General features: G+C 41.3%; 1 protein-coding gene across 3 annotated transcripts in view; it reads right to left on the bottom strand.

The window, feature by feature from the left end:
- Window positions 1-7,983, bottom strand: part of LOC125720713 (follistatin-related protein 5-like) — a 96,265-nt gene extending 88,282 nt beyond the window's left edge. The window contains exons 1-3 of one of the 3 annotated variants that reach the window (XM_048996478.1): window positions 7,845-7,983; window positions 7,446-7,508; window positions 6,841-6,945 (exon numbers count right to left, since the gene is read on the bottom strand). The gene's annotated coding sequence lies outside the window, so the exon portion shown is untranslated. Of the gene's footprint in view, window positions 1-3,539; window positions 3,822-6,840; window positions 6,946-7,445; window positions 7,509-7,844 lie in introns of those variants that run through there. The other 2 variants (XM_048996479.1, XM_048996477.1) reach the window with 2 other exon arrangements.
- Window positions 7,984-16,279: the final 8,296 nt, after the last annotated feature.

Consider the following 16,279-nt stretch of genomic DNA (forward strand, 5'->3'; position numbering starts at 1 on the left):
AATGAGGAGTCCAAAGGCAAAGAGACTGAGGAAAAGTGCTCTGGGTCAGAGAGATAACAGCGGAAGCTTTGCAAATGGATTAAGTCAAGTCCTAGGTCTTAACTGAACGTCATTTAAATTCATCACCCGGCTTTTCTAATGGTGGGAATGAGTGTTTCTCAGCAAATATGAAGCCAGCATGGGGTGCCTTACCCAATAACGACGGCTCTGACTCATTCAGCCTCGTCGCAGTTATGTGACAGCGGAGTTCGGTCTGGATACCGCGATGCAGAGAGGCATTCCGAAGCCTGTGAGGAAGAGGCCCGATTCTCCCGGCCTGACAGACGTGCCGCTGCCACCCCCCCACAAACATCACAAAGAGTTTTCGTCTAAGCATGCATTGTTTAGTTGCGTTCCCTGGGTTTATCTTTTCAACAGTCATTCGTAATTTCTCTTTTCAAATCGCTTCCTGCACATTCGCTTGAAAAGAAAAAAATTTACGTTAACCATTTGAATATGACAATGATTAACTTTAACAATCTGTGATATTAATCAATTAATTGCAGGTAATTAATCACAATATCTGGCACTGTCCGAAAGTGTATCATTGACCGACACCTGCCATTTAGCTACCCTGCTTACTGCAATTAATAAACAAGCAAAGAAAGATGATAACAAAGTAATATGAATAAAACCAGAAGGAGCTTTATGCCCAAATTAACTAAACGACATGGAAGGGTGACGATCATTGTATTCAGCCAATGCTGAGTTCAGGGGATTGGATTTTGGGTTCAGAACTCTTTGCAATGTTCTTTTCGGTTTAACTGCAATGAATCTGTCAACTACCATCTGTTGAACCAACCATTAACTCCCCAGCACAGCGAGCTGGGGAGTAAGCCATAATGGCAAGGTTAATTCCTGCAGCGAGATATTTACGGCAAACCTGCACAGACCGCAGAGACAAAACTCTCGCTAAAAGGTTTGACTGGAGAGTGAAAAACAATGGAACTGGGGGGGGAAAACGGACCTTTTATGTACTTTCCTGCCACACGTCTCTCCTGTCAAATAACCATGTGACATAAACCTCACATTATAGTGAACTACGACTGTGTGTGTAGCACATTCAGGCTCTGCTCTCCAAAATACTGCCAGCTGAGATTTATAAAGTACATGTAGCAAAAATGTCTTTTGTTTTCGAGCTGTAATTTTCCTTAGAGTGAGCATAGGCCCACCAAAGAATCCTGCACACGAATATCTAGAATGAAACTCTCCGTTAAATACAAATTCTTTCTAAGAACTGGGTATGAAGATGTACGATGTTTTTGAAAATGCTTCAAAACCTGGTTCCGAGCATTATTTCAAAGAGCATTACATCACGGTCATGTGACCAGGGAGCCCGGGTATAAGAGAAGCAGCTCTGCTCACAAAGACATTGATTTGTCACATTCGTGACTCATGATTGGTCACATGATAAGGACACAACCCACCTCAGTGAGACACGCTGACATCATAAATCAGAAGGCAAATGACACACATCAAAATACTACCAGTACTACGATTCTTTACCTTCCAAAAAACCTACAGTAGGTATATAAATGCTGTGAAATAGACAAACCGTGAATTATGCTTAACACTGCTACAGCCAAGTCTGCAAATTCAACTACGAATGCCATTCTTATCAGTTATGTTTAAATTATAATTTCATTTCACCCTGTTTTAATTCAGATGACTAATTATGTCTCATCTCCCGAGAATTATCACCAGAACACTGTGACAGAACAATTTCACAAAAAAATACTACAGGAGAATGATACTGGAATGGATAGTTACAAATCAGCAAACCCTTTTTAACCGTTTAAAAATAACTTTGTCAACGTAAGTGTTGACCTTTTCATTATATTCATTACACATGGTGTTCTGTCCAAACCAGTACATTGCAGTGATGAGAACTTCTGTACATTTGTGCAAGTGTAGACAGATCAGTAGCATATGGCAACAGATTGAGAAATCAATTTCCATCACCAAGTCAAATTTGTAAAGAATCTGGGGAATTCAGACCCAACTAACTACCTTATTCTGTCCCCTAATTACACGTAAATTGGTATTGACCATATAATTCATCCCTACATTTGCCAGCAAAGCATTATACTTGGCAGTTATGTATGTTGGTACAGCAGCTGGACGTGGGTCACCTTCTGCTACTGTTTAATGTAGGTGAGATCTCAAAATAAGCCCGTAAAAATCCGATGGAAAGGGACATGGAAGTCAGAGTTAAGTGAGTTATGCTTAAGACACGGTTTTGGGATCATAATTGCTTAATATCGTGTTCAGTTTATCGGGACGCAACCAGTAGCTTCTGATAAAAAAATGTGTAGAAACTGGTGAGCTGAAGTGCTTCAAAAACGTGAATTTCACACCGGCGCGCCAACTACAGTAGCTGCTGGCTGCGTCCTTTCATTCAGCAACTAGTAAAACTGTATTAAACTGCAACTGGCAGACTGGTCCCCAGTGACTCATTTCTAACCTCTTAATATGTTTCTTATATGGAAAAATTTGCATTTTTCGTTCTTTCAGCGACAGTCACAAGTGCAAAACAAGCGAACAGGAAATGAAATAATTCGTGTGTGCTGTCGGTGTTTTATGGAGTGTGGCTGGTATATCCGATAAAAACAAGCATGTTAGTCAAGCAACGCGAAGGCGATTAAAGGTCAGAGACTTTGCGGGGATGAAGGAGCGTCCCGGCATCACCGAAGCGCTTCCCTGCGCTTATTGAACTTTTTTATGGACTAAATGGAGTCACTGACCGTATCGGACTCCTGTGGCCACGTAACATAACACGATTCATGGGCAAAACTTGTTAAAATGGCGAGGAAAACCAGCATGCAAAAATAAAGCTTTAAGTCCAGTGGTACTTCAAATGTACAGGGAGCTGTGGATACTAAGGAGCTGCGCTAGTTTCATAGTTATTATGAGGACGCATTGTGCTGCTGAAATAAATGCAATGAATACAACAAATAGATGTTAGCAAAAATGGGTAGAAAACAGTATCAGACTCCCTTTGACCGGAATCGAGTCACCTATGTGTTAGTAAAAAACCCTAAGTGACAAAGGCAGGAAAAATACAGGCAGAGGCTCGGATAAATGTCATTCATATTCGACATTTTCTGAACTCCGGAATCATGGCAAAATGAATACTGTGCCCTTTAAAAAATATCCCGTAACATTTTCCAAAGGGGTGCAACTAAACCTTTCTATCCGTCCACACTGGAAACGACTCACTTCTACCACAAGTGACAGGCAGGGAAAGGATTCAAAATGCCAGTTTTTTTCCGGCTTTTATGAGACTCTTCCACGATACATTACAAGCATCATCCTAATCACAACTATTGCTGTTATACTTTATTACAGACATTGAGTGACGGACGGACCTTGATCCAGTACTTAACCACGTAAATATCTGCTGATTGTTTTTTTCCGGGACTTTCATCGACATTTACTTACACTGAATGCGCGTTATCCCGCAAAACAGATACAGAGTGATGAAAAAACGTGTGAATTACCTGCAAATCCGGTCACAGATATCCAAGGAAATATTTTTCAAGTGGGATAAAACAAAATAATAGTTTGAAAGAAACAATATTTAGGAACGGTAGCCACAGATTTAATCCACAATAGTACGATTTCAGCACACAAGAGCCAAAATAAGTTAGATTGGAGATGATTATATCCGCAGCCGACTAAGACCGATCTGCCGAGCGCCGCACTTCAGCACCAGGAGAACGAAGGACAGCTCCGTCTGCGCAGAGTCGAACCTCCGCTCGCTTCCCCGACGCCACTGAGCGCCCAGCCTCGCCAATCAGCGGCGCTCCTGACGCGGATTTGCATACAATCAGGGCGCCAGCCAATCATCGGCGTCGCCCGAAAGCGACTGAGGCGCGTCGCCGAACTGCTGTGTCACACATTGCGAAGTGGCCCCCCGCTCCGAAGCGCACGCGGGTCCGTGCGTAGCTTTACGCGCTCGTTCACGAGTCTCTCGCATGCTTAACGACGCACTTGCGCCTACATTGTCAGTTTTGGTGTGTGCCTCTTACATGCCAGATAATTAAACTTGTCGCCGAAGGTGATATATACCAACACTAGTTACAAAATGCTGCGACACTTTACTACTTATGGGTGTGCGTGGTTTTATGTAGAGGAACAGGCTTACAGAAGATCATAAAAAAAAAAAACAATAAAAATTTAAAAGTAGTCATTAAAAAATAACTTTTCTCAGACCACAATTCTAGACGTATATGACATCAAAGTCTACATCATGCGATAAACTTATTATTATTATTATTATTATTATTATTATTATTATTATTATTATTATTATATAAATAAAAATATACGTGTCATAGGAGTGTAACGCCAAATCCACATGGTAGAATATATAAATGTATCCGGCTGCTTAGTCAAGGACGAAAGTTTGGTTTCAACATTGGTAGGGACCAAATCAGTACCGAACCCCCTAAACTCAAAAGGTACTCTCACGATACTGGTATAGCCATGTATGCACCATACCCATATATATATGCGCCCTTGTGCTTAGGAGTCATATACTTCTTGCACGAAACCACAAAAATGGCGCAAACTCATCCATCCATTGCCCGTAACTGCATGCTTGTCTCATTCAGGGCCGTAGGGGGTCCGGACCCTGTGGGCGCGAGGCAGGGAACAATCCAGGATGGGGCGCCAGCCAGACGCAGGGGGCACATACACACACGCGCACCTACGAGCAATTTGGCAACTCCAATCAGCCTCAGCGTGGGTGGGGGGGAAACTGGACTACGGAGAAGAAACCCCAAGCCGACACGGGGAGAACATGCAAATTCCACACACAGAAAACGGGCTGATCCCAGAGGTGTGAGGCGACAGCGCTAACCACTGCACCAGCATGGCGCCCCTGGGGGGGGATGCATGATGCCTAATTATGAAGCCATAAGCGTACCTTCCAGGTTTGATAGTAACTATGGGTTACCCATTTAATTTGTTCAGTCGTCTTTATTCACACAACAATCAAATTAAGTTGCAGCATAATATAAGGCTTAAATTACTTCTATTCTCTTATATAGTCAGTTGTACTCATCTGCGCCTGAACTTGCAGCTGCAAATTCAGGAATTAGACTGATTACAGCAATTGATCAAATTGCTAATTAAATCCCGCACGCACAAAAGAAATATGCATGAAAGGTGGCACTGATTTTTCTCTCTTATTTCTCTCTCAAAGGCTTTTCTTCACATCCCGCAACAAACCAAAAGTGTATTATGGCGCTATTTGGCGGCTCATGAATGAAGACAGATAGCGTTATTGTGAGATTGTGCGTCTCTCAGTCTATTGGATGTTGGTGCAAAGCCCAAACCTTTATTTTACAAATGAACTGGCTATAATAAGGACATTGAGAATTATCATTAGGTCCAACCAGCCGAATTTAAATGAATGCAAAATCCTAAAAAAGACAGTGAATTCAAATGCAAGCACTACGGCAGTTCATTATGCCGTCGTTCTAGCATAACTTTATCTGAAATATTTATTTTGTTAACTGATAGAGTCCTGCAAATGAGTTTAGCTCAGGGTAACATGGATGCTCAAAACGTTCTCGAATGTTCTCCGAAATGGCATCACAGAAACTCTTGAAGTTAACGAGATTTAAAATTCAGGCCAAGCTCATTATCTAGTGCGGGTCTGTTAACTCACCAGCATAAACGTGTGCAATGATCAGAAAGAAAGTTTTCAAAATAAAGAGGAAAGAATTATAAAGGTTTCATAATCCGTTTTCCCATAAGGGCATTATTCTGAATAACGCGCATGCCTACTGAAATCACAATAAAATGTAATTTAATGACGGAGGCGGACCCCATTGACTTATGATTAATTGGGATGTTTTTCTAAAGTCAGCTTGTTAATGTTGAAAAATAAAAAGCTCATAATAGAGTTCAAAACTCAAACGACGATTGCTTAAAATATACCCTACACCATAATCGTATAAACATTACAGCTTTATGCTTTAACAAATTACATAGCATGCAGTATATATCACCGACATATAAACTGCGCTTCAACAGGCAGATGTTTTTAAATGTGAAAGTCTATTGTGTACAAAACAGAAATGTAACGAGACTACTGCGTGTGAAGGCGACCCTTCTAAACTTAACATCAGAAATATGTAGAACAACCAGTCTGTTTCAGCGGGAAATGTCGATTAACTGAACATAAGCAAGACATCATAGAGCCAAGATGTTTTTAAATAATAACAATTCATGTTTGTTGGAAGTACAAGTCAAGGGTGTAGGTTTGATTTCAACATTGGTGGTGACCAAATCAGCCTCGAACCGCACACGGTGCTCCTACAAAATTGATCAGAGCCGCTACAGCGTACAAACCAAACCTAATTGTTTATATTGAAGAGCAAGATAGATCGATCGGGTCATTCACAAGCTACCTCACGTTGTTAAAACTTTATATTATAGTACAAAAAAGGTGATTTGGAATGATTAGGGCGGTCATTAAAGCGGAAAACCTGCTTATACCTCCATCTGACAGCCACTATCTCGGTCATCAGGCGGTATCACGGTGGGATTAATAAGGTGTGAATTCTCAGGGTGACATTTCTTTATAGACCTACGACACTAAATCAATTCATAGTTAATGCAAATCTGTTTTTCTCCAAGCCATATGATTACAATAGTTGTCTACTATTTTTTTTCCTCTGCGTTAGTTAATTTAGAGTTTACCAGCTAAAAGAAAAAAAACACATAGTGCTCAGGATATAAGTGCAATCCCACACCGTCAGCGCATCCACGGATTAAATATCCACCAACCTGTGCTCTTCTCATCCATGTACATCGATTCAGTCGCGTTCAAATGACCAAAGGCATTTCTGAAATGACGATTATCAACTGTTCCCCTTGTCTGCTGGCAAAGAGCTGTCAACAGTAAAGTGATTTTAAAATCAAAACTACAAACAATTAGCAAAATTATAAATAAATCCATAGTGTGCGTGGGAGGAGGGGGGTAGTGACAAATAGAGTAAACAATAACAAGTTCAATCTAAGGTCATTGTGATTGAACCCTTTGAAACGTGTAATAAATGATTCCTGGCCTTTTATCGCTTTTCCATGCACACAAACACTCGCAGACACTTTCAAACTTTTGATTTTTGTCTTCTGCTTTATATTCCCTCTGCAATGCAATCAGCAATCTCCCCATCTGAAATGAATCACTTCTAAATGATGTTTTCTATTCTTTCCACTCCCTTCCCACCCATTTATGAGATTCTTCTATCTCCAGCCTGGCAATTCCAGCCTCGCCTCACTCACAAGCGCCGACACAGACGGCGCGCGTGCACACACACACACACACACACACACACACACACACACACACACACACACACACTACTCTTCTTCGAGAGTCATGGGGTTACCTGTAATCTTCTCCTCGTCTTTGCCAATCAGATCTTATTTCCCCTCCAGCATGTTCTGCTTCTCTGTCGGTAGGATAAATACAGTTCACGCATATGCTGGTGTATACAGTGACAGAACGATTTTGCATCCCAAATTCCATTATTATCGGATGAACTCTTCCCAACTTTCCTTTTCTATTGACACTTTTCTCATTTGTTTTCAGTCTAAAATTCTTGTCCATGTTCTTGCTGAGCCATTTTTAAGAACAGGAAGCCAACAATAATCTATTTGAGTAAGGTCTGCGGAAACCATGGCACGTTGCCCTTCATTCCTGTTTGCACTGCGTCCTGTTAACTGCCGTCTCTGTGTTAACTGTTTACACCGAACGACAAACAATTCTGATATGTTCACATACTCACAATAAAGTGTTCTGAGTTCAGAGTTCTGGGTTCATCGCTATTTTTCCATCTTCTTTGCATCTAAGTTGCTAATTAATCGTTATTAAGAAAATGGCAAGCTATTAGGTGTCGAGAGAGTGACCTTGTCATATGCGACATTACAAAACAACCACTGCGTCATAAAATCCACTCCTATTGGTCAACATATCCCTAATAGATTAAATGAACCTGTTTTTATATCCATTTCCATTTCGAAATTTGAGAATCTCTGTATGGAGTTATATTGTTGAATTGTAAACGCAGTTGCATTTTTATTAACTTATTTGTGTGATTTCAAGAAAAAAAAACAGGCCTGCAGTCGGTGATGAAAATATAAAGTGCTTACAGTGACATCTAGTGGCCACATTTATAACTTCTGTTTGCTGAAAGACATTGACATATTTATCTAGTAACATTTCTTCGCGGAACTTCGATCACGTTCCTAGCCTTAACATTTCATTAATTTGCAAGCCGTTGCAATATAGGAAATAAAAAGGCAGCTCTTAAAACCTGAACTGCGCCTAAACTTAAGCATAAGACAATGTTTTGTTTAAAATGCATATGACGCCGCCAATTAGTTTGCACTGCGATTCCACTTGCAATCTGTGTTGCAAGTCCTCACTGTTGTAGAATTCAACAGAATTCAAGTAGAAAACCGTTATACTGTTTAGCATGGAGCGAAAGGCAGCAACAACAAGATACGAAGCAAGAAAATGACTATTTAAATTAAAATACTCCTACTAATCATACAATAAGAATCTGAAACCATTATTAATCCACTTTGTGTTTTGAGGAAAAAAGACAAGGTGCTGAATTAACGTTCTTGGCAAAAAAAAAAAAAAAACATGCATTTTTTCAGTGATAAAAAAAGAATGTACTTTGCCATCTCCATAACTACCAATAGAGGTCAGTATACCACCATCTTTATATGATGGACTATGCATTTCAACAGGGTCAAGGTGCTGTAGCTATATAAATAGCCTTTAAAATCCAGAGTACGATTTTCTAAGATCATCTTTGTGGTTACCAAACTACATCTCCCACTTGTATGTATTGAGTGTCTGAGGCTAGGGATCTGTGCCAGCCATCAGAAGGTTGCTGGTTTGAATCCCGTGAATGGTAGGAGCGATCCTACTCCATTGGGCCCTTGAGCAGGGCCCTTAACCTGTAATTGCGTTCTACTGGCTATGATGTTGATCTACACCCGGCCCTACAAGCAGGTTCTCCAGCTTACAGGGAACCTTCTTATCCCTGAGGTGGGTTGTTATGTGGTGGGTGCGACAACCCACTGTTTCAACACACACTCCTTACCTGTTCTGATGTGAGGGGTTTCCAAGGTTTCATGCTTTCATATGGATTTTTTATTTTATTTTAAACAGTTTCCTTTCTGAAGTAGGAGAAAATGGGGTGAAACTATTGTGTGACTCAGCTAAGAGGCCCCCCCCCCCCCCCCCCCCCCCCAAGTGTGAAAGAGTTAAATATAGTCACGAAGGGCATTAGAGAGAGAAGGGAAAGTTGTCAAGGGAACGAGGGCCACCATGTGACCAACACATTACAGGCTGCAAGGTGCTGACCCTGAGTGACCTCACAGCACACAGGCCAGGGGCTCTGTACTCTGGGACACCCCCGATGCAGACCTGTCAGATGGTAGCTCCGCCCAATGCCCCGATGCCTTAACCCTATTGTCTACTTCATTCAGAGATTTCCCCAGAGACTCCTCAGTGATGATTATGGAGATTTCCAGAATAACACACTTAAGCGTTTGCCCCGTGGCTGATATCTGAACGTTTTTCTGCAAATATGCCTGCTTTTGAATCAAGGGTGTGGATTTGGGTATGAGTCAACTATTAAAGATGATGATGTCCAGAGGTGGAAATCTCAGGTCCAGAAACTAAAAAAAATCCAGACCAGGATTTTGTTTCAACCAACCAGTTCAGTACTTAGTGACTGTGACTCTTTATGCTCAACTGGTTGGTTGAAACTAAATCTTGGTCTGGATTTTTACTTTCTGGACCTGGGACCCCTCCGGTCATGTCCCTAACAATATTGTGGCAGCACTGTGTCTTTAGGGGGGTGGGAATTGATTCCCCCCATCCCCCCCCCCCCCACCAATGTTGAAGCCAAATCTACACCTCTGTTATGTATAACTGCCATGTTCATTCCAACCAATTCCAGGATTTAATTTAGTAAACATACACCGGCCATATTTGCGCTTCCGCAGGTTTGCATGCCAGCTGATCCAGGCCTTTCTGATCTCCCGGCTTGTGAAGTTTCATCTTCTCTACCCCCACTATAGTCTTGTGCAGCCTTCTGGGCTGTGGCAGTTATCTTCTGCATCAGTTGATCTTGCTTCATCCATGTTAGCAACACAAAGTGCCAGCCCTCTGTGGCTTGCTAGCACGGCTCTTTTCCATTCCAGTTCATTCATAAATGATCAGTTGTGACACTTCCCTCCCTTCCATGAGCAGAGAGAGTGTTATCTACATAAAAGATGCATTTTTAGGTACCAATTTACAATAGGACTCCCTTTTGCCACTTGTAATTGGTAGTAATTCATTAATAAAAAGAAAACTGTTATAACTTGTTTAAAAATGGTCTATTAATAATTTACAAAGTGTTACAGCCTAATTAATAACCAGATTATAAACCTTTCATAAACCCTTTATATGGGTAGCCTTATTGTAAAGTGGCACCCATTTTTATTCTAACATCTTCAGCCAGTCAACCCTTCATTCCAAATCTGTCTTGTATGTTTGACCCTGCGCTGAGTAAAACATCTATAGTCTGGTCTTCGGGTGGAAGATGTTCATCCACAGCAATGTTGTTTTTCCCAGGCTTGAAGCAGATGGCGCAATTTTCCGTGAAAGAGTTCCAGATGACAGTCATCAGTGAAGTCCGACAGGCTGAAGGCCTGATCTCATGCCCCCTTTTCCGTCAAGGTGAAAGCATGTAATTATTTCCCGGAATTGGTCTCTGGAAATAGGCAGCTTGTCTGGGGCACAGGTGCGCAAGTAAAACGCCAGGAAGTTACGCTCGGCTCTGGTGTCCTCAGCTCCTCTGGAAGACACTGTTTGGGATGAAGATCAACAAGTATCTGGGTCAACAAGGGAGGGGCTTGCGTTTCACTCCTTTAACCAATCACAGTCTTTATTGCATGACATCACCATTAATTGCTTAAATTAAACCGGTGTTTTTTGTTAAGCGACAAGGTGCATAGGTTTCTCAAGTAACTGTTTCATTGTGTTTGTCTTTTGTTAAAGTGCATGACATGGGTACAAAGCAAAGGAACATACTTACCTGTGTCTTTATTTAATGATAATAATAGCAATAATAATAATAACAATAACAAGGCTTGAATCGGCAGCCTTCCTGTCATGCAAAAGACAAGAGAAAAATAAATGAGAAAATTTGAATAAAATGAACCAATGTGGTGATGTCATACAATAAAGGCTGTGGTTGGTTATAAAAGTGAAACACAAGCCCCTCCCTTGTTGATTCAGGGACATGTTGTTCTCTGCAAAATCAGGACGTCCGTTATTTGTGTCCTTCACACTGAGCCTTTTCGTATCCCATCTGACGTGCTGTCAGCCGCTTCTTCTCTGACTTAATTATCTGATAAGATCCACTCCACTCATTTGCATTGACTTTAATGTCCTGAGCTACTGTAATAAATTATGCAAGGATTCTGTTCATTTTTTTTTGCTCAGATTTATTTTAGCTCAACTTTAATACCATTTTTGTTTGTTTGTTTGTTTGCTAGTTTTGTGAAGGACTACAGCAGTAATTCTGAACGATTATCTTCAACCTCCACTTATCTCCTTGAGGGTTTTTATTATGTCTGTGGTCGTGACACATTCTCGTTAGAGTGGAACAAGACATTTCTAGTCCTAATTATGACCTCGTTTCAGTGAACGAGTCTAGAGAAGTGCCTTGCATTTTTACATCCTTTCAGCAATTTACTGAGATGTAGGGAAGGGAATCATCATTTAGAAGCATTTTAAATCCAAAGTGTTAAAACAGTAAAATTAAATAGTATAATAGCCATTGAAATTTAGGGAAAATAGCCGACTTGTTGAAGGTTAGGTTTTGGTCGTGAATATAAAACAATAGTGAAAAATATAGTGATGGAGGCATCATGGACAAAATGATGCCTCATGAACCAGTTGCTGTATTTTTTAAGCCCATTGGATGGCGCCATTTGTTCAGAAAAGGATACAAGAAATTATGCAGGATTCCGTGATGTTTGCGATATAACATTCGCTGCTAAAGGATATCGCCTGTGTTTTTCCCATAGTGTTCAAACTAATGAAGGGCTAGGTCTTTCATCGTGCTCGAGATCATGCTCTTCACTGTTATTTTAGTAAACATTGTTTTGTTTTGGCTGGGCAATATACACTTGTTTTTTAAAGCACATCGAAGCACAAACAGGGATTTGAAGTTATTTTCCTATATAAATAATACCTGAAAACCTACAATCTACCCCGACACTTTGAAGTTCATAAGCAAGGGGAGTTAGAAACTCACAGAGCTTTCCACACATCTTAAGCTGCACAAGATGAAATCGCGCCTTTGACATTGACATGGGGTCTATAAGCAGCCTCATAATTACGTTATGAGATGCAGGGGAAATTTAAAGAAAACTTTCATTTGAGCTGCTATGCTGCTTTAGAATGTGAGCATTGCACTGTTTAATATGCTGAGCACGATCCGCTTCAGAACAGAGTCAGCAGGCTATCCTTGTGTGCCCTTCGCCACTGACTTCCTTTCACACTCCAGAAACTGTCTACAAGCCCCGTTTTCTCTGCTCCAAACCCATAAATTAGCCGGGATTCAGGTCAGCGCTCTGAAGACTTACGGCAGATCCATCTCGCCAAGACATTCGGAGGTCAGAAAACACTTAAGAGAAAATATTACCTCCGGTGACACGATAAGGTGCTATTTTGCGCGATACACAGAAAGATGACAACCAGATATAGGATTAGCGAGACGGAGGGCACTGTCCTCTGTAATCGAATCCAACCTTTAACTCAAGGGGGCCTAAAGCAGATAACATCTGTGCTATGTCGATAAATGAGGAAGTCCCTGACTCTTTGGGGAAATACCAAGTAATGCTGAGATAGAAATGCGGGAGGAAACCAGTTCAGAAGAAAGAAGAAACACAAAGCTGAAGGTATGTAAGACGGCGAAGGAACAGACAGGAACCGGAAAACAGGGTTAGCCTGAAATTGCAGTGATATAGAGGAAATCAGTCTGCGATCTGAGCTGAAGCAGTTGCTGTCATGTCTGAACGGATCTCAAGCGGAATATCGAGTGGAACAAAAAGTGATTCTGTATTCTCAGAACATAACTAATGCACTTCCTTGAAAATTAGCAAGCATAGTGACCCCCTCCTGATGTGCTGTCATGTAGGTCAACTCACAGGCTAATCACCAGAAAGGAGAGATTCCATTTGTTTGATCTGTTATAAAAATGGTCAGACTGAGAAATTCCAGCATTGATCTACTGAGTGGTGCTGAATTTCCACAGTGCCAGTCAGTTGAGACATAAGCACCCCCCCCAACACCCACACCTGTATTAGGCAAAACCCCAATGACGACCGTAACCCCCACCCAGCCCTAACTTCAACCATAAGTAACCAAACAAAATGCAAAACTTTTGGCAGTTTTAGTTTTCTGATTGCAGTCACAGATTTTTATAACATTGGGTGTCCTCTTGCGGGGAATGAACAGGTGGTCCACACAATGTCAGAATAACATGTTTTTATCATATTGTAGCACTGGCAGGTGGGTAAATATCCCAGCATGCCCTGTGTGTAGTTGTTGTTGTTGTAGTTATGACTATCGTTGTATTTTCCTATTGTATTTTTCCGTGTCTTGCACGAACCCAGTACAATCCTAGTATGTCTTCAGTGTTGTATAAATTACCCACCATGTTTGAGCGTCACCCATTTCCTCGTTGGGTTAGATGCTCCTTGGGCACCTGCTACACTGCGGGGAAATTTGGTCCCCAGAATGTAATACTTATATGAGCCACACACACACACGGTAAATAGCTGATGTACAGCGACAGACACTAATGCCACGCTGAGACCTCTCCTGTCGCAGCCGCGGCACTGACAGCGACCGTGGAATCCTGAGAAATTCATACTTCTTGACAGACGCGCGTTTGTGTGTTGGCTCAGACAAGCCTGGCTTTCTGGCCTGCAGCCCAGTCACAGTCAGAAAACATCCTGCTTGGGGGCTCATTCAGGCCGCAATCTCACCCCCCACCCCCCCGCTTTGTTCTAACAGGATAATTCATTCTAATCACTGCTGGCTGTGACAGCAGCATCTTACGGTTTTCTGCACAGATGAGCACACCCCCCCCCCTGTGCTGTATGACATGTGTATTTCAGTCAGGGAAAACTTCACTTCACTTAGGCTTTTATGTCCAGAAATACTATCAAGTGATTGCACCCCCCCCCCCCCACCCCCCACCACCACCGCACATTTCCGATGAGCAAAACATGAAAATCATTCAATGCGACTCTACAAAGGGGAGTGATAGTGATTCATCACATGACCAGGCTACCTCACCTGAGCACAGTAGGGGATGAAAGGCAGCCAATGAGAGCTCAGCATATTTGTAGGACGTCCTTCAGGACATCTGGAAAAGCATCTAAGGAAGCCGCCTCATGGAACTGGTGTAGAAGAAGACAGTGCGGTCAGCCAGACCTGGGAACAATTGGGGTTAAGGGCCTTGTTCAAGGGTCCAGCGGTGGGATCCCTCCACCGACCATGTGATTTGAACCAGCAACCATCTGAGTTCCAAACCACAGATCTGCCTCCCCAAAAAATAAAAAATAATTAAACAAAAATAATTTGTTTAATACTTTTTTGGTCAGTGCTTAGTTCCATGTATGTTATTTTATAGTTTTGATGTCTTTAAAATTCTTCTGATATGTAGAGAATACAAATAAACCTTCATATGGGTGGGTGTGTCCAAACGTTAGACTGATACTGTGTGTGTGTGTGTGTGTGTGTGTATCTCAAATGTGTACTAATCGACTGTTAGGTTACATCCACAGATGCTGGTGTTTGAAAACATGGCCTTACCGTGACTCACACCAATATACTCACATTATCTTTAATTCTAGAAATAAATAGTCCATGACGAGAACATTCGCATGTACATCTTGAATCAGAAGACTCGTATTAAACCGTCAATTTGTTTCACTGAATTATAATTTTGTATATGCAGCTGATTTGAAAAATAAAGCCTTCTTGCGGCGTTGCATGTTATTAATGGTTCCTCTTACACCAGCTGGCTTTAAACAAGGGGATTTCTGCCACTTGTTTCAGTAAAAGTGCGTGTCTGCAAACACCTTGGCTGGATTTAAATGATTCTTTCATAAACACGAACCATTTGGTTCTTGGGTTAAACCGCAAGATGGGTTTGCAGCTGGATGCCTCTTAAGTCAAGATTAAAACAAGCTCCAAGACTGATTGAATTGTGCTGCCCTTGTTATTTGCTTAATTTTAAAAAATTCTTATTAACATTAGAGTATTCGTCCTGTCTCATATTTTAAGACTCAACTGAACCGGAGCCGTTTATTTTTTAATTCACGCAGAGCACTCGGTTTAGGTTATTTTTTGGTACATAAACTACTTATAGTTGCATAAAGACATTGCAATTCGGTTTGTTTTGATGCAAACTGTATATCAGACTATGGAGCATGATGTGCGTAATTCAAAGGCAAAGCAGGATTTATTTTTTTGCCATTTCAGTCATTAAAGCAGCATGTAAACCTTTCTTTAAAAGAATGGCTCGTTTCGTTTTTAAAAATAGAAAACAGTTCCTTAGTTATAAAATTATACATTTTTAAAGCATGGTTCCGTCGCTTAGGAAAATGTGGCAGCGTTTGGATCGGGACCCCCGGTCAGTACATCACACTATTAAAACTGTCCAATGTGTAGCTCCGCAGCACATGTCCATTTACCATTTACAAACATGCCGCAGAGATCGGTCAAATCGGCAACATGCTTTTCTTATCTCATTAAGTAATCATTTCCAGCATATACACGCATTGCCGTAATCGTTCTGGGAAGGGGAGGGATAAAAACACACAGGGGGTTGTTAAAAATATCCCGACACCCCATTGAAAAGATAGCAATGTGTCGGAATGAGCAATAAAGGTATAAATTATGTTGGTGTTCAAACGCAGCCCAGCTCTAGCTTGAGAAGAACTATTAAAATATTATTTGGACCAATTATTTTACCAGTCATTATAGTCAATAATATAATTTAATGTGCAGTATATCTCTTGTTACAAGATGCCACAGGAATTAACTCCTAGGTTATGATGAAATTATCCATCCATCCATCCATTTTCCAAACCGCTTATCCTACTGGGTCGCGTGGGGTCCAGAGCCTATCCC

Source organism: Brienomyrus brachyistius, chromosome 25 (genome assembly GCF_023856365.1).
Source record: "Brienomyrus brachyistius isolate T26 chromosome 25, BBRACH_0.4, whole genome shotgun sequence".
NCBI classification, from domain to species: Eukaryota; Metazoa; Chordata; class Actinopteri; order Osteoglossiformes; family Mormyridae; genus Brienomyrus; species Brienomyrus brachyistius.